Source organism: Plutella xylostella, chromosome 17 (assembly GCF_932276165.1).
Source record: "Plutella xylostella chromosome 17, ilPluXylo3.1, whole genome shotgun sequence".
NCBI lineage: Eukaryota > Metazoa > Arthropoda > Insecta > Lepidoptera > Plutellidae > Plutella > Plutella xylostella.
Genome location: NC_063997.1, coordinates 5,688,306 through 5,708,826, shown reverse-complemented (window position 1 = coordinate 5,708,826; position 20,521 = coordinate 5,688,306). Strand labels below are relative to the sequence as shown.

At 36.5% G+C, this 20,521-nt stretch overlaps 1 protein-coding gene and 1 long non-coding RNA gene across 2 annotated transcripts in view; one reads left to right on the top strand and one right to left on the bottom strand.

Moving 5' to 3' along the window:
- LOC105383161 overlaps positions 1 to 575 on the bottom strand; it is a 51,354-nt gene extending 50,779 nt beyond the window's left edge. Inside the window, exon 1 of the mRNA XM_038108827.2 lies at positions 365 to 575. The gene's annotated coding sequence lies outside the window, so the exon portion shown is untranslated. The remainder of the gene's footprint in view (positions 1 to 364) is intronic.
- On the top strand, positions 510 to 7,563 carry LOC105383130. Its single transcript, XR_007267236.1, has 4 exons — positions 510 to 640; positions 6,248 to 6,332; positions 7,253 to 7,346; positions 7,513 to 7,563. It is a non-coding gene; the product is annotated as an uncharacterized LOC105383130 (long non-coding RNA).
- The last annotated feature ends 12,958 nt before the right edge of the window (positions 7,564 to 20,521 follow it).

Sequence of the window (20,521 nt, the reverse complement as noted above, 5' to 3'; positions counted from 1 at the left end):
AAAATTTTAGCACACAAATTTCAGTAAGGTTACAATTTTTTTATTAAAATTAATTTAATATTTATGGCACCTAAATAAATAGGTAATAAATGTATTTGTTTGTTGGTATATATTTTTTTAGAATAATTACATTTTATGTTATATTACTGATGTTACTTTCAATAAGATTTTGATTTTAATGGTACCCCGAGATACGGGCAAAGCCTAGTTCGGGGGCCCCTGTTCATTTTGTGATTTTAAATGTAAGATGTGCGCAAGAATACTTTTTGTTTTGTAAAATAAGATTTAAATTTTACTTAGGTATTATGTGTTTTATGTGCAAATAAACAATTTTTACTTTTACTTTAAAAAACATTAAACTTACACAAATCAAATCCGCTATGATCTGCACAAACCACACATCACATCAGTTTCACTTAAACAAATTGATAAATAACACACTGTATCAATCCACTGAGTTCAACAAAAATCACTATTCAGGAGTAACTTAACGACCTATATATTTTCAGTTCGAATGCCGTATACACGCGTATAATACGGGTCCGTGACGTCAGACACGTCATCTCCGCGTGGAAGCTAAGGACCAACTGGCGCTTCAGGCGCTGTATTTCAGGAGATCCCGATCTGCGCACAGCTACTGGTACAAGACAAAGTTTTTTTTTTCTCTTTTTCGAACGGCGTTTTTTTGTTTGCGTGATCGCTTTCGGTTAAGTCGTGATTTATGCTTAAGCTTCGCTTTGGAATAGTTAATTGGAAATGAATAGTACATTTTCGCTTTCATCTGCGATTGTATTTTTCTGCTTTGATCGGATAGGTAGGTAATTTTGTTAAGGAAAAATACGATATAAAAAGAAACTACCTAGCTATTAAATGTTAATTTTCCTTGATTGGCAACTAATACAAAGGACTGACGCTTTTGCCTAAAATATATCTTATGACAAACTAACGGTAACTGAAATAAAACTTTAATTATGTAAGCTATTATGATTTGTTAATGTGAGTGTATTTTAGCTATTTGCACTAGAGTAATTTTTGGAACTTAAATGAATGGCATCAAGTTGAAAATAAGTATGTGGATCATAATATGTTAACCACTGCTATTAAAAGAGATAATGTTCTATTCTATGTTGCCTCCTTCAAACATGCCTTGATTCGGTGTATTCTCTCCGTGTTTGCTGATCCGGTTAGAAAATACACAACTTGTCAATATTTTCCAAAATAAAAGCATGTCTTTGGCAAAGGTATAACAAACAATGATACAATGAACATTGCAATGTCTTTTTGGACGACTTTAAACAAATCAAACAAGCTTTAAAAAAATCAAATGTAAATACCTACCCCTAAATTGAAAACTTACAAGTAGTATAAGTACTAAAACTGTCAACCAGCCAATTTCTTCCAGCAAACCTTCCACATATTTCACAGTGTAATTCGAACTTGCGGCTAACTGAATAAGAAGCCGCATTTTCCCTAGTGTACTACTTCCGTTGTTAGTTCAGTAAGTCACATGACAACGTCTCACCGCAACCATGTCTGCTGCTTACGAACTTGCTCCAGGGGGGTCACTCTACTCTGACGGAAAACGGTCGAGAGCTGTCGTGCAATCAGCATGTTTGACACAACGAGATAGAGTCGTGGCTCGCGCAGCAGCGCTCCGAAACCTCGTTTTGTTTAATATAGAGTGACCCCTCAGGAACTTTCTACTAACTTCACGACAACTTAATCAGTTTATGTTCTATCTAAATAGTTGAGGTACTTGTTTAGCAGTAAATCCCTTGCAAACGTATTGGTAAAAAAGTTTTTTACAATAGTACATTTATAGATAAGTACATTATTATCTTCATACTCGCTTTGGCGAAAACAATTTAAGCTGTAGTAAGTAATTTAAAAGATAGTCGAGTTTGCAGGCGACTTCTAATATAACTATTGAAGACCAATTGAAGGTAAACTAGCAGGTTAAGTCCACACAAAGTTCAGGAAGACAGCAGCACTAAGCAGTGCACTAACCGCGACTTTCTTACACAACTTAAATCTCAAAGAGACGAACGTAAAGGGACTCGGGGAGACGCTCGGCAGATTGAATTGAAAGCCGCCGCATGTGAGTAACGACTCACAGTAAGAGAACTTGTGTGTGGATATTTTATGCTGGGTCCGCAGTTGTCTTATAAATTTACCTCTATCATTAACTCTGTTATCGACGTCGCGGCACAGGTCTCTTATCGACGTCGTTAAACTCGTTTAAAACGCGTACATGTCATCATATCGCCGTATTTATGGCGAATCGCTATATAGTGAAGTTTATCTAAGATAACGAACCTGCGAAGCGGCAGCAGAGAGCCTAGTGTAGTGTTTTTCTTAGCATTGAAAATCAGAGCAATGGAAGGTGCGTATTTAATAAATGTTAGGTAGGTAGGTTGCTCATTATGAAAAGTAAACGTCAGTTGTAAAATGCAGAGTAAAACACCACGCCAAATATCTAAAACTAATAACACCCATATTTTTCTTTGAGAATTACAAATGCATCAAAACGACGTCTGACTGTCTGGAAATGAACACAGAATTGAAACGTACGATATTTTTGGTACTGAAAATGTTGAAATTACGACTCGCGTAGTCGTTGACATCAAAGTCTCCAGGGCTTCTGGTTGGGCGACCATAGGTAATGTGACGAGACTTGCCAACTAGATCTACGTACACTTGAATAGAACTTAAATTGGTTTTTGCTGTGGGTGGTCCAAGTGTCTTGTTGAAATGTTATGGAGGTACTGCTCAAAACTAAGGGTGGAATTTGTTATCCGTTAAAGTTTAGATAAATATACAATATTAATTTGATATTATTTAATCACAAGTATATTTTTTCAATCTTTCATTTAAATATTATTATTTTTTTAAGTCTAGCATTATAGACATAATTTAAATTAACCTTGGTCCGAAAAACAGGACTCCCTGTGCTATGATGACCAGAATAAAATTAGACTTTGAAACATTGTATGGGACATCAATAAAACTTTACACCATGTGTAGTATTGTATTGCAATAAACAAACACACAAGTTTAAAGATTGACACCGAACGAACCGAGACAGAAAAAATGCGGATACATCTTTGATATCCCATAAAATACAGAACCGTTTTATAGCCAAACATAGGCCAGAAACATACGACATTTATCACATTCCGTATCTCTTATGCTCATAAATCCTTCGTACTCGCGTCGCTTACGCCGGACCCTTAACAAGCCAATATCTGGCCTATCTCGTCCCAAACTTGCCGAGATGGTAACATTTAATATTCTATTGATACTGGCAACCCTACGGCTGTTACTTAGCATAATGTGTTAGACTCCCGCGATACCATAGTATGGACCAGCTTAGAACTTTGAACATGGTTGGCAATTAAAATACTTTACTAAAAATATATTGTTAAATCCCCTAATCATAGAAGCATTGTTGATTAACCAAATTAATTGCTTAAAATTAAATAAATAGATAACTGTTGAACAGTTAAAATACATACTTAAACTCAGGTTCAAAAGCGAACTGACAAATGAACAGACATACAGTTATAAATAGGTAGAGTAAAGTTATTACATATACCTATAATGCAAAGATTGCGCAGAAAAACTAATTATATTAAGTTAAAATCTGACCAAATGGTATAGGAAGCGTTGAATATGCCAATACCGAACAAATTATCAGGACATCAAACGAACGAAAATATTAAAAGTATCATACGTTTTATTTATTTTATCCATTCACGCATAAAACAATAATGGAGATCGAATGTGTCACTGGCCTTCAGGGAAATAAGAGTATGGGTAAGGATATAAGGGAAATTCAACATAGTAGTTATGGCAATATAGCCGACACAAGTGGAAGACATAGAACTCTATCGAGCTTATATAAAAAGTAACTTTAGTTTATTTTTAAGACCTCATTGCTTTAATTTATATCAATGTGCGACTAGGTATATGTATACACAAAACATGGTGAAACATCAAGAACGTGTTAGCATGATAAAGTCTGAAACTATAATATATAAGCTACGTGGTTCTGTTGAATGAATGGGGTCTAACATGACACCGCCTAAGTGGTCTAGCTGTTGCCCGCAAGCTCCGCTTCGCTTTTTAGGTGAATCTTTCCGAACCAGCTGTCGCGTTTATAATTCACTCGCGAGCGATGTGAAAATGTTCCACCTGCCATTGCCGTTCCATAGTATATTCTTGATTTTTTTTATTGCTCGTGAGTGTGTATTAGTAGCATACAGGACAAATAATAATAACATAAAGTAGAGTTTGCATTGCGGATAACCTTTTAAATTAACACAAATTGAATACGGCGGCCACCGGAAGTTACTTTGTTCCGGAAATACGCGCTAGTTTGGAAAACATCAATAGCACAAATTGACAATTGCACTAATTGGGCTCAACGGAAATCATTTTAAAATGTTTATGTACGGAAGTAAACGGAGCCATTAGCAAACACATATGTGGAAATTTACATTAATCATCCAATACAATTGGTTCAGTGCTGGAAAATATAAAAAAAAATGCCCTTCGAATTTGCTACGATTTTGGAAAAACAGACCTGTGCACTAAATTATAGATTCATACAACTAAATAACTCTTAAACAGGGTTTACATTTGGAAACGAAGACATCTTAAAGGTATATCAGGATTTGACGTACCTACATACCTACTTAGATGCTCACGACTGTGATCCCCAAAAGGGTTGTTAGAGGTGACTCATCATCACGACCCATTACGTCCCCACTGCTGGGGCACGGGTCTCCTTCCAATGAAGGAAGGGTTTAGGCCTAGTCCACCACGCTGGCCAAGTGCGGGTTGGTGGAGGTGACTCGTTGAGAAGCATTTCGTTGTACATTAAATTTGTACTCACGTGATAAGTCGTGAGCCGTATCGCTGATGAATGATGATTTTGGATGAGTAGGGTTCACATCTAGAATCTAGATATGCAGGTTTCCTTGCGAAGTTTTCCTTCAGCGTAAAAATACGTGGTATAACTTTACTTAAATTCTTAATAAATAATATATTTTACTAATTTTTACAGCTTGAGCTCAACATAGTAACAGTCGAAAGATTCAAGACTAAGATTAGGATAAATCCGTAGTAAGTATCGTTTGGCTCAACTGTCTTGTACGAGGAAAAATATTAGTAGAAATCTGGGAATCCATTAGGTTTCCCTCTCGCTTTAATGTGGGCAAACCCTTTTTGATATTCGCATCTGCCCGCGCAGCGCCATCTGATGAAACCATTGCGAGACTGCGTTGACTGACCTGATTAATTATAATTACCTAGTACCTACGATAGTTATTATAATTTATAACCCGAGATCCTTCCTCATCCTTTGCGCACCATACAGTTGCTAATCACTGCGCTACAGTCCTCTCAACTTAAGCTGAGAATTGCATTAGTGTGAGTGCGCCTCAGGCCGCTTGATATAAACTGAGAGGACTATATCTGGTTGCAATTGTCAGATTCGCACTATCTGGAAGCCGACGAATAAAATCAACTTAAAAACCTGAGCTATAGCGGGTGATTCCTAAATGACCTCATTACACCAAACCACCGCAAATTAACACACGCCACGTCACGTCATCGATCACTCAGTTGACATGAACTATTTGGTCGACCAAAACTAATCTTAGAGCCCGGTAGATAAGCGCCAGTTGGGCCTAACACGCTTCCAGTGGACTGGAAAATACTTAGATAAGGTGAAACTGATGGCTTACGACTAGTTGCGATATAGCAGTGACCGCTACATGCAGTATTAGGTATGTTGTTTTTTTTTTATTTGTAGTGGTTTCAAACTGAACTCATGTGATTTTATGTTTTTTTGGTTATATTATCCCGGAATTCTCATGGGGAAACCCTTTAATCGCGTCGCGAAGCTCGCGTGGAAATGCTAAATAAAAGAGGTTGTAATTAAGCGACGGCAACTGGACAACGGCTTCTCCTAAGGAGCACAACTGAAAAATCTATAAATATACTTACATTTTTCTGTACCACATCCAACAAGGTAGGTACTACTGGTTATCTTCAAAGCATTGGCATATTCGTGGTATCGGCTGTACCTGTAATAGCAAGTATTAAAATGAGCGGAAATAGGTTCCGACATTTTTACTTCCGCATAAAATGTCTGTCTTCTTTCACAAAAAAGCTAAGCCAACAAAACATTCCATTAGTCTCGGTAGTCCTCTTATTTACAGATTACTTTATTCAATTTCAGCCCCTGGACCGGCGCGTTAGAGTATAAATTTCACAGTTCACGGAAGATGTCTACCCTTATCTGTTAGCCGACACCTTTTTAAATAGTACCACTTATATCTTACAGCGTGTTATTAATGAGGCAGTGCATGTGTATGTCTTCTATGTACATTATAATATATACAGGGTGTTGCAAAAAGGGTATACTTAGCCGAAACCTACATGTGCAGCATGGTACCTATATCTAAGCCCGAAACTGAAATCAGAATTTCAAAATTCAGTATACCCTTTTTGCCACACCCTGTATAATGTGCTTATCTCCTAAGCACCCTGCCGCACTGCTGCGACTCCTAACAGTTTTATTTTTGCTTTACTTAGCTACCTATTTAGTAAGTTTACATTGGGTTTTTTTAAATACAATAATGTTCTTTTTATCATCTTACAGGTTTTTACAAAGTTTGAGTATCAGGGGACATATTATTCATGCATATAGCTTACAGCCTAAATCTATGCTTGTTAACTTTGTTTTTTTGTAATTAAGTTTAAGTTTGGCTATGAAATAAATTATTATTTATTATTATTTATTTATTTTAATTTTTGAATATATTTGGCTTTATGAAAGTGAAAATAGTACGTAAAAAAGTTCTACTTTTTTACATTCGTATATAGGTTGATCCGATACTCTGATGACTCACTACATTTTATTCCCAAGAACTATAAAAAACAAACATAAACTTTTTTACGACTACGCTGTTTAAATATGTTGTGGTTTTATTTTGCGTTACATTCCGTGTTATGTGAATACGAATAAAGGAAAAATATTATGTGTTAACGTTATTAAAAACTCCCAAAAATGGATTGGAATATGGTACCTAATCAACTAAACTTGTTTTTAATATTATTGTAATAATGATTACAGTTCGTTACCTATGTACATACAATTATAGAACTCAATACGTGTAATCAAAACTATCAAGATATTGTTTGTTACCGAACCTTAAGATTTATAACTTTTTTTTCTCCCCAGTGGGCTACATTATTAGCAACAATCTACATCTGTGTTTTAAAAATCGAAGCAGTGCGGCCAGTGCGTCTCAATACTATAACAGAATCCTTAAAAGGTACCCACAATGACTCTTTCATTTACAGCTTCTTACACGTTGGTCATAGTTAGAATACATAAGTAAAACTTTTTCCAATAAAAATTCCTTTAATTATGTTCCGAAATTTAGGTTTAAAAAAATCCACAAAACACATTGACAACTAACGTCTTCATTCCCAAACCAGAGCCAGGCCAGAGGGACCTTATCTACCAACGGTACCAATCGAAGACTATACCCAGAGTTTTAGACGAAGCGAAAATCCCAGTGAAACTAAGAGAGAAGTTCAAAAACTTCAAGACACAGGCAAAATTCAGGCATGGGAATGCTGAAGCTGGTCCGAAGACTCGAATGATGAAGCTCAGGGAACGGCAGATCAAGGAAGCTCTAAAGGGTAAAGGTCACGACTTACGCACTCGTATCAACGCGAAACACTTTATGTCGAGGTCGTTAGCAGAAAGTGGTATGCCGTTGCCGACGTTACTGTGATTTTTGATTGATTAAATAAAGTATTCGTATTTGTATGTACTGTAATTTTCCTCCGATGGTAAGTACCACAAATTTTAAAATTAGCACTGTACGTTTTTTTAAACCGAAACTAACCTTTATAATTTGCTCCGTAAATCCTAATATTGTATTCGAAATAATTATGTACATTCCAAATTAAAGTTTTGATTTGAGAGTGCTAATGTTACCATAAAATATATATATATATTTCTCCCTTCATAATCGCCACCAATATGTCATCTCAGTATCTCACAAAGAATTTTAATACTTACAAAAGATACGTATGAAAATTGAAAATACATGTATTCGGTGCTTACTTATCCTTACTAATATTATAAATGTGAAAGTAACTGTGTCTGTCTGTCTGTTACTCTTTCACGCCAAAACTACTGAACGGATTTGAATGAAATTTGGTATACAGATCGTCTAGACCCAGAGAAAGAACATAAGCTACTTTTTATCGCGGAATTCCCACGGGAAAACTTTTCAAGGCGAAGCAAAGCTCGCGGGTACAGCTAGTCCTTCATAAATCCGTAATAGCAGCGCATTTGAGAACATCTATCATGCAGAAGGTTTGCTGACGGAGCTCTGTGCATAACTGTCTTATGTTCATTAGAGGAATAATTTATAGCTTCTGCCCTAAAGGCATATCAAGGTTAGAGAGTAAGAGGACCTTACAAAACGCTATGTCGTTAATTCGTTAGGTATTATGCAGCAGTTTTGTCACACAGCGTTTTAGAGTCTTGCCATGAGTCTTATAATGCGAGCAAAATTGGTTGAGCCGTTACGATGCTCAGTTAGAAAATAATTACTCATAGAAAAGTTGCAGTTTTGTGATTAATTTCGTTAGGTGATTGTAGTTATATAATTACTCACCTACTTATTCCTACCTACTGGTACGTAGAACGGGAAATAAAAGTACAATACCCGTTTATTCCATTTATACAACTCGGTCATCGATTTAACTAATATTTACCAATTTCACAGTAAGTTTGGTAAACAAGGAAAAGGGCCGAGGACAAACAAACAATTCATCTCAGACGTGCTCGGAATTAAATAAACATAATATAGTCAAATAACTACTTCTTCTTGAGCCGATGTCTAGTATGTCTACCGACTGCAGGGTATAGAGTATAGGCCTCCTTCATGTAATGCCAATTACCACGGTCCTGGGCCACACTCATCCAGTTTTATCCAGCCACTTTCTTTATGTCATCGGACCAACGAGTCAGCGGTATACTTACCGACTAATCGCAGCCCTATATAGTCAAATACTTACAGATTTTTTTAAGTTTTATAATAGCTTATTTATAAAATAATACTTTATTTCGTAAGTAATTTTGAATTTTCGTGCCCACATTATGAAGGAACAAAAAAATAATTGTACTGGCGGAAAATTTAGATCCTCATCTGAAAAACAGGCGGCCGGCGACTGTTTTTCCCGTTTCCCTATTCATCAACATGCAAAGGTGTAAAGTAGACGAATAGGCCGTGGTAAAGTAAAGTAAGTAAAAGTAAAAATTGTTTATTTGCACATAAAACACATAATACCTAAGTAAAATTTAAATCTTATTTTACAAAACAAAAAGTATTCTTGCGCACATCTTACATTTAAAATCACAAAATGAACAGGGGCCCCCGAACTAGGCTTTGCCCGTATCTCGGGGTAAAGAAATTCCCTTCTTTGTTTTGGAAGAGTTTCCTACATATAACATAGAAAATGGTAGAAGTGATTCAGATAAACAAAGATAATGTAAGTATTTGCTTCAAGTTACTTAAGCTACATATATGCTACATAAAGTCAGAGATGCAAAAACGAGCCAGTCATCTTAGGCATTAATAACTAATTCGCATTATGATTTACACATACAAAAGTGGTAGAAATCTGTACGCACATTGCCAAAGTTTTTACGTGAACAAGTTATCAACATGCATCCATGCATACCTACTTACAAATTTTCACGAATATAATAAGGCCGATTATACTTAAACATGGTAAATATTAGTATACTTACTTACTTCTGCTTTATTTTTGTTTCTAGCTTACATCCTTCAGTGGAGTTCTTTTGATGTTTTTGTGATCATTTCTTATGATAAATTAACCGTAACGTCTTTATCTTTCAATAGACGCTTGTTTTTTACTCAAAGAACATTCTTTTATGTCACTTCTTTAGTAGTTTTCCCTTTATTTTCCTGTGTAACATAGAAAGAGTTGGTTAAGGTAAGTAGGTAATCACTAATGAAATTAATAAGTACTGTAGAGGTAGAAATAGAAAAAAAATATGTGAAAATTACCACTTAGATTGATGGAAACAATTTATAGATATCTGAAAAGTGACGTAAATACTTATGAATTGCAGTTTATACTGTATCTGATACCCTGGGCATGGGCAGTCAGCGACTGATGCTAATCGGTCTGTCTAATCTTTTGTCCATGGTTACGACGAACCCTAACCAGCTCTATTGCCTACATAATTTATTATATTTGTATTTATTATAGATAGAGAGATAGATAGATAATTCTTTATTGCTCACAAACACAGAAATTACACGAGGAAATACACAACATACATGGTACAATTGGCGGCCTTATTACTAAGAGTAATTTCTTCCAGACTACCTCGGAGGAGAGAAATTATAAACATAACTTATACTTACAGGAAAATAATATTATAACACCTAATCTATACCTAGTAATAGGTAATATAAAATACATAAAACATACATACATAAAACATTATAATTATTATATAGGTATTCATATTGTTATATATACATATATTATACATATTAGGTACTTGTATGGATTTATATATAGGTTAGGGTTGTAAATAAGTTGTGTTTAATTGCATATCTAAGTTTGTCCTACATTTATACATGTATACTTATAAGAGTTGATTATTTTTATTTTCTTACCATAAAGGTAGACTGGAAGAAATCACGTTAAGGCGATAAGTCCGCCTTTTTGTACATAGACTGTCAACCTGTAATGATCTGTATCTACTTTGTATTTTTCTATGTGTATGCAATGAAGAGTTAAGAGTTAAGTTAAATAAATAAACTAAAAAAGTCAAGTAAATTCATCGTCCACTTGAAGCATCTCCACTTGTCCTGTAGGTAGGTATTTATTTATATTCTCAGCTATGCTAGAAGTCCTTGTATCTAAGTAATTAACTAGTATCTTTCATTTACGACTCGACTCGTTTTCGGTTGACTTCGTAAACCCGCCATTAACCGGGTCACTACCGTCCATATTTATTTCAAACTTTTGGCAACGACCTTCCTAGCCGTATATTGGAAATAATCCGTAGCTTTATACCAACCGATACCAACGCCAAGGATTGGGGTTTAAATTATACGATTGCAGTCCGAGTTTGACTCGTATGCTGCATGGATTAAGAGCGGAACAAGAGGTTAAGTCCTCCACTGTAGGTGCATTTAGTTCCAATAGCTATGAGTCTCAGATTCATAATATACTAACAAGATAGTGTCAGTGCAAAAGAAACTTCCCGACAAAATAATAACACCCTATTTCTACCACTGAGCTATTTTGAATAAGTTTGATTAGAAGATTTATTAGGCCCGGGTCTCCTATTTACGCCGTAGGTCGCGACCAGCGTCACGCCGTAGGCCGCGTCACAATGCTCACTATAGAAATGTACTGATGCGGTCTCCCTCACACGCCGACGTTGGCGCATAGACATAGTGAGCATCGTGACGCGGCCCACGGCGCGACGCTGGACGCGACCCACGGCGCGTAATAGGAGACCCGGGCCTTACTTACCTTATTCGTTGACAATGTTTACATAACGTTGAACTTAAAAAGGTTTAACATTTTACAAAATGCGGTCAGTTTATTGCTTTGTTTTTGTACGTGACACATCATCTTGTACGTATAGTCCATCTGAGACTGAAATACTTATATTTTTTTCCATCAAGATCTAGATCTAGGTCTTGACAAAAAAAGTTGGTTTAAATTTTATACTATTTGACAAGGTGCAAAACTTTATACATGATAACGGAGTCGACTGTACTATGATCAGTTTGCAAGCAGTCGGTAACAGATGGCGCCACACGCACCGCGCCACAGCTTGGCCGCAACAACATCGCTAAATCGTCAGTTTAATGTTTTACAAACGATAGCCTAGTTCGTTAGAACAGACTTGACAAACTACAACTGGTTCTATTCTGCTAAAATAATAGATAAATTGTTATATTGAGACCCGCGATTTCTCATTTCACAGTGTCAAGAGAAATCAACGTTAAGTAGGTATGTAATGCTGCGGTGTGATTGGATGAAATATTTTTGAACAGTTATGCTTAGGTAGATTTACTCAATTCATAAACTGAGCATAGAGAATGAAGGCTGACTGAAGCATAACTGTAAATTTTATTATAGTATGTACTTAATTATATGTAAAGATGTATAGATCTGCAAACAGAAGTAAGCAATGTTGAGGCTTTTAAAACTGGTGTTCTTCTTTTAGTAGAAAGGGTTCAGTGCGCGTGCTGCTAGTGTAAAGGAGATCCTGTGGAACGGATGGCACCTATATGATATACATATTACGGTTGGGCTATTCACAATACATAAAGGGGTGTACAGCTGTACAGCATAAATAAATAAACAAGAAACTACAAGGTAGGGCAAAACACCCAGTAACTGACCACCTTAAGGGAGTTGTTCCAGTAATTTATCTGTAGCGGGCTCAATTCTTATCGCTTATTAAATCCGATTTTTGTTTTAGAAACTAGAATAACAGAGCTACATTCCTGAGTAAATAGCAAACATGTAGAAGTTACTCATTTTTTTAATATTGTTTTGCAAACAAAAAGTAGTGATTTTCCCAGTAACTGACCACTAAAATCTAGTAACTGACCACACTCGATGCCAGTAACTGACCACCAATTTAAAATGGTTTAAAAATGGAATTATGATTAAATCTTATTATTATTTATTTATTTGATTACTTCATGTAATAGTACCGATCCTCTGGTCTCTTTTAATGTGTGACACATCACTTTTGCTCAAGGTTTCTTAACTGAAAAGTTCATTAAATTTATTAATCAGATTAATGCATAATTTAAATGATATCTTATCCTAATAATCAACCATTTATGTATTAAAAACACAAGTTTATGCATTTTTGTTAAATACTAAAAACAAAGGAATAAACACACATGCACATAGTAAACACGCATTTTAAATTTACAGCTTTCAGGGAGATTAAGTGGCCCCAATGTAGTACCTTCAGATAAGTCACAGAAAGGGCGATTTTGTTTGTCCGGAACAAGCCAGGATCAGTGAGACAGGCCCATGAAGCATTCATGGTGCCAGAAACGAGCATTTTCTTAAATATAAAGTAGCGAATCCAAGCGCTAAAGCCGGTCTTTTCCATATTCGGTATCAACTGATGAGGAGGAGGAATCGTGGCGGATTGTATTGTCAGCCTGGGAAAACATAAATTCCCCGCCGGAAAAGTAGGCCCTTTCCCCGCCGGTCCTTTCAAGGATGTAGGACCAGATACAGATGGTTTTCATTATTGCTGAAACCCCACACAGAGACTTTCAGTGCGGCTAAAAGAGTCGTTGAGGCTAGCCATTGTAATTATGACCGAATCAGATATTGGGGGTTTTTCAGGATACAAAGATGGATGCCTTGACGAACGGGATTTCAATGACTTTGTTGAGGATTTAACTGGAATATTTAGGATGCTGTTTAAACGTGCTTTCGTAGGTAAGTATTTGGCCAAAGACAGGAGTAGTCATTTCTGCAAGGGGGACACGGAATCTTTGCCTCGTTGAAGAGGCGTCACTGAAGCAGAACATCGCTGTACTTTCTGCATTTTCCGCTGCTGGACTAATGTGTCTGCCAATGATAGTATAGCGTTGCCAGTGGATTCCGGATAGTTGTGGTATCGGTTCCAAATGGCTGGGGTGTTGGTCGTGGTAACAACTTATAGAAGAATGCCCCATTTCTAGTGTGCCAATTTTACCGTTCTGTTTGAAATCCGCTGGCCGTTCATCATAATGCCATTGAAGGGCGTGTTGGTGCACCGGCTGTGGGTGCTAGCATTGTAGTGATGCTTTCTTTTTCCTATTTTGCTGAAGTGGCTTTGCCTGTCTTTGGAAAATTTGGAAATGTGGAGGCGCGTTTCGTCGGTAACGTATATTCGGGTTGGGTCATTAATAGCGTCATTGAGGTCTTGTTCGCCAAGTGCTTTTGTGCTCGGGGAACCAATCTGGTGGTGGTCATCTGGTTCACAAGCGCTGGCATTGGTTAGGTACGCCTTCAGCTGTTCTGAAGATAGCATTTGAGTATCTTTTCATAGAGTGAGATGGTGAAAGCCATTTGTCTCGTGGTCTTGCATTCTTGAAGAGACTGCTCCAAGGATTATCTTTAAGGAAAAATGGTGACATCTGTCTTTATCCTGGAGATCCACATTATCCTAGGCTGATAGTATGCTCCACTAGCGTTTTTATCTTCCTCATCAGCTAATACCGAATCTGGAACAAACTTGGACTTTGTGTTTGAATTCTCTATATTTTAAAAGGTGCTTGCATGTCACCCTGTATTATTTTGGAATGTCTTGTTGATCCTAGTTTGTCTCAGACGAGTGGAATTGCCTTTTCTATACTTTTTTTGCTATCTTGGTGCTTCTTCATCTCGCTGAAAGCTGTAAAAATATTTCATATATAATAATACCAGTAACTGACCACCAATTTACCCAATAACTGACCACCTATGTCAGTAAATGGAAGGAGTGAAGATAGACTGCTCATATTTTGACACAAGAAAATGGCACATATGAGCTTTAATATTACGTTCTTATTTTGCCTAAATTCAGCTTCAACCAAAAATCCCAATAACCGACATAGGTGGTCAGTTATTGGAAAATCGCTGTTTTGTCGTCCAGTAACTGTCCACCCCATTAAAAACAATCAAACGGGAAATAACAAGCTGAATCTTATCAAAAACGTAATCTTTATAATTAAATCTATATGGTATAATTTTTTCTTTCCATGATTTCAATTTTTTTCATGGTAAATTTTACGATCAAAAAATTCACTTACCTTAACAAATACGTTAGTCACAACTGCAATTTACCCGGTTCGCGCGCCAACTGAACTTTTTCGATCGCTCACTATCCATCTGTTGGCGGCTGGCAAAATCTTTTGTATCAGTAATGCTCTCAATGAACCACAAAATAGACTGGATGTTCACTAGATGGCCCTGCTTGACTATATTTCTTATTTATTGGAGTTGAAGAGGAAGGTGGTCAGTTACTGGCACATGGTCAGTTACTGGGTGTTTTACCCTACCTACGAATTTCCTGACCGTTTACTTTTTTATCTGTGACATAGTAAACCTGTTTTTTGTTTTGTATTTTTTTATATCTAAAACATTACATAAAAGGTTTTTATAATATTTATGTAAGTATTATTTATATATGTATATATGTATTATTTTAATATGTAGGGACATGTATAAAATCATATATATACTATTGTACTATAGTTATGCATATTTTGTAGGTAGGTTTAAGTAAGATTAAGATATACTGATAGGCTAATTTGTTATATTTTTTTTTTATTGTGCTATTAATTGATTGAAAGCGTTAATGTCCTCTTCTCCCAACCTAACAAGGGTTGGCTGGAAGAAATTGCTTTTTGGCAATAAGCCCGCCTTTGTACATTGTTAGTTTTCTTTAATGTTCTTCACCTTTTATTAATTGTAACTTTATAATGTACAATAAAGTGTTTATAAATAAATAAATAAATAAATAAATACCTTTTATTGATGATTCTAATGTTATCGGTCAAAGAAAATGTAATAATATAATAATAATAATAATATAATATGTGGGGACATCTCACACACGGCCATCCCACCCCAAGCTAGGCAGAACCTGTGTTATGGGTGTCGGACAGCTGATATATCTACACAAATACATAGATAGATAGATACTAAATATAAATATCAACACCCAAGACCCGAGTACAAATATCTGTCTTCAAACAAATATCTGCCCCAGCCGGGAATCGAACCCGGGACCTTCGGCTCAGTAGTCAGGGTCACTAACCACTACGCCATTCGGTCGCCAAAATGTATAGTGCCATTCCTCAACTTATCATCAATAGAAACCATAGCGCTATGTAGAATGTACCTACCTATGTTTACAGCGGTATCCAGCTTTATTTTGTGTAAGTAAATCACAATCACAAACATAAGCCTAGTACATACCATTGTCCACTAGGTTATTATGCACAAATTTTAAAAACTTCTTAGTTGGGCACCTTACGTGTATTATGTGTGAAGGGTTTTTAAGGGGGAGATGAAGTAGCATAATTTATTAATTTATTTAACTGCAACGTGACGCACGAAACTTGTGCCTAGTTAGCAAAGGTTGTTGTTTATAAGATTATGTTAGATTTTGTACTGGGCTCACTTTAAATTATGGATTAAACACATCAACATCAATCAGTCTCTTTTACTCGTGCGTCGGCCTTTATTAGATGTGATACTATTGTGTTGGTTCTTTTTGTACAAATCTAAAAAAGTTATTTACATTAACCTCTTGAGTCATCCCATTTTGGCTTAGTAGGTGTAAAATTTTGCAACAGCCAACAGCTGTATAAATCGGCATGCCCCGACGTATAGCGTTATTTTATCAAATTCTATGACCTGTACAAAGGACAATAAAAATACCAACACAATTCATTTTTGCTTGTGTCTAGTCTGTTTTGACGAGCTGTAATATTGAGTAATGTGACAGATACACATAGACATCGCATCAGCGCATTCATATGATTCTTCATCTAATATCCCAAATCATTTTTATTTCCTTTCGCTTGAATACACAAAAGAAAATTGATCACATAGTTTTATCAGCTCTTCCACAGTCTGTTACCAAAGTAACGGCAGTAAGACGAAGTATTTAAAGGTGAAAGCCAAGGCATCAATTTTCTATGAAAACCTATCTTTATTCAGTGTTTGAATCTGCGGTCATCTATCTTCAGTAGACGTAAGCCTTTATGCAACTTTTTATTCCTCTACGTTCCCGTGCACGATATAAAACTGAATGGAATGGCTCGTTTTATGACGTACGGCTATTCTTTTTGGACAAAAGATTGTCCTGAATCAACGTGAAAGAATGACAGTGTTCGTTTTTATCCGGTTGGTGCAACTAAATGTGCGTTTAAATGGCGGTGGTGTAGTACGAACCGAGAGCCGTTGTTTCAGAAGTAATATAAATTAATACGGACCATCGCATTTTGTCGCATTTGTTTAGAAATTCATACAAGTGCGTTCACTGCATCGGCATTGACAACGCCGCAGGCGCGGATCCACCCATATGGGCAAGGTGGGCATGCCCATCACCTAAATTATACTTGCGATATCATACCAATAAATTTCAAAATACCACATCGCAAAGGCGCATGTACCATTTTCATATATTTTGTTAGGATCCCTGGAAGTATCTATTCTGAAATTTGCAACCCTGAAAACATTTTACTCATGGTACCCGAAAATCAGTATAAATTTGGCTTTTGTTTCAGTTATTTTTTAATCTTCCATTTACGAGATTTTTCCAGTATGTCTACTGAATGAATCGTTGTAATGCAACAAAATTTTCTACAATTTACCTAAGCCAAAAATGAGCTTTCTAGGTCCTAGGTCTCTAGTTACGGAGATAAGGGCGGTAAAAATTGTGCGTTTTTTGTCTCAAAAAGTGGAAAATTGACGTATAGTACGCTAATTTTAGACGCTAGAAAAGAAAAAAATCGCTAAAGCGCATGCTGGTATTCCCGTTTTTTATAAGTTATTGTTTATGTTTCCTGAGCGTAGTTAGTTAGTGACCGCTACCAGCGGTGCAGTATCAGTGACCCAGTTCTGAGCATGTATTATTTAGCGACTTTGTTGGTTTGTCGTCGACACGATAAGCAAAAGAAGAAGCGTAGTTAGTTTATTCTGAAATTTGTAACCCTGAAAACCTTGTGCTTACCATGGTACCCGAAAAACTTAAACATTCTGCCTCTCGTTTCAGTTTTCTTGGTTCATGAACCAGGAAGCATTGTCAGGTATGATTGTTAATTTGTTATCGAGCGTCGTGATCGTGATGCAACTAGTTAAATAAGGATAAGTAATTTAAAAAGCCAATTTGCATTATTATTAACGGAGATACAGGATGGTTCGAATTAAGCGTTTTTTTAATCAAAATATGTAAAGCGTATCTACTATCTATCTATTGAAGGACAGGTTGTACGGCACATGGTTTTTTTTTAAAGTGATAGAGGAATTCATGGGAAGTATTTTCTTCTTAGAGACCTATGTCCAAAACCCAAAAGTTATTGAGATTGTCAGTCAGTTCATATGACGAACAAACAGCCTGTATAATAAAATTTACAATAAATTCTTTCCCCATGGCTTCCAAGTAGGACCATTAAGTTTAGCCTGCAAAATTTTATTATACATGTAATAAGTACATAATTATGTTAACGAAAAATAGCCCAACTTTGCCTGGCAGCTAAGTATTACTAAACAGATCAAATTTTTTACTCAAATTGTAGGAAAATTAGTGGCATTATAATTTTTACGCTTGATAGCCTACCTGTAATACATGCATGAGCCAAAATTTTAACGTTTTTCGGTTAGGTACCATTGGTTTCAGAGACATAAATTTCAGAATAAAACATCTTCAGGGAAACTAACAACTTTTTTAAAAAAATCGTAGACACATGCGCTTTTGCGATGTCATAGTTTAAACATTATATCTACCTATCACCCTAAAAAACAAGACCAAAATCTACGACAGCTACGCTACCACAGACAGATACATGATACACACTGATACACGAACTTGTAACACCCTTTTTTCCGTCGGTGGCTAAAAATCGTAGATACATGCGCAATCGCGATGTTTAGCGTTAGCAATAAAAAACTAGGCAGTCTGAATTTTTTCTTAATTTAACTCGCACTTGGCCAATTTTTAGGTTGTTTAGACTTGCCCATCACCAATTTTGAGGTCTGGATCCGCGCCTGCAACGCCGGAGGCGGAGTTTTTAAAATAGCGATCTCAAGCTCACATGCTGCTCAAGCACATTCACATAAACATCACTGCTACATACATCACACACAACACGTCCCCGGATTTATAACATACTAGCTGTTCCCGCGCGCTTCGCTTCGCCTTAAAAAGTTTTCCCGTGGGAATTCCGGGATAAAAAGTAGCCTATGTTCTTTCCCAGGGTTTAGACCGTATGTATACCAAATTTCATTCAAATCCGTTCAGTAGTTTTGGCGTGAAAGAGTAACAGACAGACAGACAGACAGACAGACACAGTTACTTTCGAATTTATAATATTAGTTAGGATTAGGATTAGGATTAGTTAGGATGTAGCTGGTCCCTTCATCATCAGGGATCGCTATTTTAAAAACTCCGTCTGTATACTTTAAGGCGCAGGTCACCGTACATTTATGAAAAGGTGAATGCTTACAATATAAGAGTAGGTACCTATGCATAATATACTGCGGGACTGTCACTTGTAATCTCCAATAGTGTAAAAATTTACAATATTTTCATATCTGATTGCACTGAATAACGTACTTGATCTTATGAATTGAGATTGAATGTTGATACTTTTCCATGATCTGATATCGAATGTTGAGCAGCGCTTACCTCACTCCCACGTCAATTCGTATTCTTGTATCAATTTTATATCAAATATGCTGCTGCGCTGAACAGCAAGGACATGGTCTATATATGAAAGAATTCTCATATGAGTTCTAGCTAGGAGTCTATTACAGCTTTAGGTACCTATATCGAGCACATGTTATTTTCAATAAAGACGAAAACATGTGCATTACATAGCATTGAATATGAAACCCGTAACCGTAACATGAATTTGTCGTGTGTTTTGTAAATTTAGACTAGAATTACTTTAGACTAAGTTTATTAATAAGTAATATGAAAATATTTTTTTTATAATTCAACATTAGTACTGTACAGTAGAATTTTAAATCACATCATGTAACAAACCATGCCAAAACTCTCGCATTAGCTAGCAATCGCTTCACTGTACACGTAATAGGGTCTGTCTGAACACAGTCGCAATATCATTATCATCATCATCACGACCCATTACGTCCCCACTGCTGGGGCACGGGTCTCCTTCCAATGAAGGAAGGGTTTAGGCCTAGTCCACCACGCTGGCCAAGTGCGGGTTGGTGGACCCCAACACAAGCAAGCTTGTGCTGAGAGAGTTGTCGGGCAAGTGGGCAACCCGACTGTCAGTTTTCAAGCCGCCCGAAGGCCTCTGACTAGGCTTAACAACTGTTGCTGAAGCAGCAACCGGGACCCACGGCTTAGCGTGCCGTCTGAAGCACGGAAGCGTCCAGAAAAGCAGCACTTGAAATTGGTCACCCATCCAATGACTGACCGTGTCAGTTTTTGCTTAACCTCGGCGATCAGTTACGATCACTGAGGCCCGCTCGACTACGGACGATTCGTTAATATCATTATAATTTCAACTATTCCTAAATTCAAACTTTACCTCTACTTGGCTATTTACCACAAGAACGGTTTATAAACATATGGGTAGGAAAATATCTTCAAAAACCTTATCTGTTTCACGGAAATTGTATTGTACCGTTTTAAATGAACACGAAAATGCCAAAGGAACAAGAAAAT